A 2,928-nucleotide genomic window follows, 5' to 3' on the forward strand; every position below is an offset into this window, starting at 1 on the left:
CATGTTAGGGGTCTTGGACGAAATAGGGTTGAATTGGGCTAATAAAAGAGTCCAAAAACATAAAAAATGCGTTCTCTGCATATCTGGAGCCTCGGCACCACATATGGGCACTGCGGCGCCGCCTATTCTGTTAATTTTCAGTCATACGGGCGCTGCGGCACCCAAGATGGGCGCTACGGCGCTTGGCTCGATCGAAATGACAAACTGCACATCCTTTAGTGTTTTTAGCATAAGTTTTGCATCCGATGTCCAATTCAGGTGATTCAAGATGCACTGAAAAGCTAACTCAAAGGGCTACAACTTTCCTTCAGACATCATTCATCAACTCGATCGTTTTCTATGATAAAAATGGGTCTCAATATGAGGCTGAAACTCCGAGGCATAACTTTTTTGTTGGAAATTGATTTGTCATCATATTTTGACTAAATTTGATCCCTTTGACATCTTTTTTTTCATCCAATTGACTCCTTGCATTCTCGGATCTTCATTGCGAGGTTCAACACAACTTTCAATATTTACACTTTAGTCCCCAAACTTTGGATCTCTTACAATTTGGCCATTTTCTCCAATTTCGCCAACTTTTGCTTATTTTTTTCAATTTCATCAACATACATCACAACATCAAAACACACATTAAAAAGCTCCATCAACCTACATCACAACATCAAAACACACATTAAAAAGCTCTAAAACACTCTCAAGAGTAGCAAAATAACAAATTAGGTGGCATAAATATCATGAGTGTAGAGCACTCATCAAATACCCCCAAACTTAATATTTTGCTTGTCCTCGAGCAAACACAAACTAAAGAGAATAACAAACAAACACACAAACTCAATTAAAACCTACAGAATCACGTGAGAACAATTTTTTAGCTAGATATCTTGCTTTTATAGTCCAGAATTAAAAACATAGCATGCATGTCATGAATCACTTCAAAGTTATAATGCACAAGCTGAATTCTTACATATTTAATGCAAAACGGGTATGTGTGTGTGAAGAGTTAAGTGCAACACTATATAATAATAAGTTGATTCAATTCCCAACCTTAAAAGTCAAATATTTCTTTATTTCGCTCGTGGGATTCACACACCCCCAAACTTGTTTTCTTTTCTCTTTCCAATGGTGTAATCTAAGGTTGATTTTCAATATTAGTTTCTTACACTGCTCAAGTTTGGTTAGATTTTACTAATTGTAGTTCAACTTATCAATAAATGAGGATTTTCCTTATTTTTGACTGCTTCAATTTCCTAGAATCAACCGAGTTACTTAAACTCTTGTCAAAAGCCTAATCCTCTCAAACAAGTGTTTAGGGCTTAATCAATGCATGTGATGTCTATTTTTTTCAATATAAATTTATTCTTTAATCATCCTTTGTGCAGACGTCTCTACATTAAACTTTCTAAATGACCCTTATAGCGAGCTTTAGGCTGATGACTCCCAAATCAGATGACTATAGGGCATCAGGTTTTAAATAGTTGTAGGCTTAATCACTCAAGTCATAAAAGCTACAAAGAGACGATTCACAATGAGATTATTATGATTGTCATCATTGGGATCTTTTTTTTTTTTGTAGTAATTAGTGCAATGCCCCTTATTAACCACATATTCTTAAAAATTGACCTCTAACTTAAGATTTTCACCCAATTTTCATCATATTAGTCTCAGACAGTCCACACGAAAATTAGCACACACGGAATCCACACGTATCTCCAAGTTTTCCTACAACGGTGCAATCATCCAAACATCCTATATTTGGTTTAAGGGTATAATAATGTTTTATGATTGTTTGGGTTTTGCATCTAAGTTCTCTAATCTAACATATAAACGTGAATCAACTCACTCATGTACAACACTACAATCAACTCACGTGCAAAAATAATTTTTGTTTCACACGAATAAGAAAAAATCTAACTCAAGCACATAACTTATTGACAATTCATAAATCAACACATGTTCTCAATTATACAAATCAATATCGGTAAGGCTATCTAACTCACACAAGCATACAAAATACAATTTTTTTTAACAGTGCACACTAATAAGAAAATTAAAAAAAAAATGCACACAAATCACACAAGATACACAAAATAATAAAAAAATATGTAGGCAATTAGAAAACTTATGATACACCCCCAAACTTAAACTAAACATTGTCCCCAGTGTTAAATTAAAAGAAAAGGATGAAAACTTCCTTGAATTGTCTGAATTGCCAATGATGGTCTGGTGCTATGATGCTGGACTTGATTGATACTTCTTCTAGTTTCTTCCCCAAACTTGATATTTATCTAGTCACTCTTCGTCAATTGGTTTGATTGTTCCACGACGTCAAGTTTCTGAAAATTCAAAATGTAGATATTAAATTCATGAAACAAGTGTTACTTAGCTCGAACATCTAATAACTAACTTGACTGCTCAAAGACCTAAGAGAGACGAGGCAGGGCTGATGAATTCCTAAATAAAAAAAATATGAAATGAAATAAACTCTCCTATAATTTTAAAAAAAATAAAAATAAAATAAAATGAGTGAAAAGGTAAGAACGCTTAGGTTGCCTCCCAAGAAGCGCTTCTTTATAGTCACTAGCTTGAGTCAACTGCAACGCCTACGGTGGATCCTTAGGTGGCACATTTATCTTGTTTCTGAACTTTATCTTCGGCTTTGTATTTTCCTTCATTGTAAGATGGTGAACAAACTTAGGTTGTTTTGACCTTGGTATGGCCTTCAAGACCTTTTTTGGTTTGGCAATGTTTGGAAGTTTCAAACGCCTATCTACATAGCTCTTTTTTTTGTCAGGTGTGTCAGCTTCTTAAGCTAAGATGAAATCCACTGCTTTCTTCATTCCTAAGTCATTACCATCAGTAGATGCATCCCTTGTTGAGTAACTAATTTCTATGTATTGCACCAACGGATCATAAAATAATTCCCAT

Source organism: Olea europaea, chromosome 5 (genome assembly GCF_002742605.1).
Source record: "Olea europaea var. sylvestris chromosome 5, O_europaea_v1, whole genome shotgun sequence".
Classification (NCBI taxonomy): Eukaryota; Viridiplantae; Streptophyta; class Magnoliopsida; order Lamiales; family Oleaceae; genus Olea; species Olea europaea.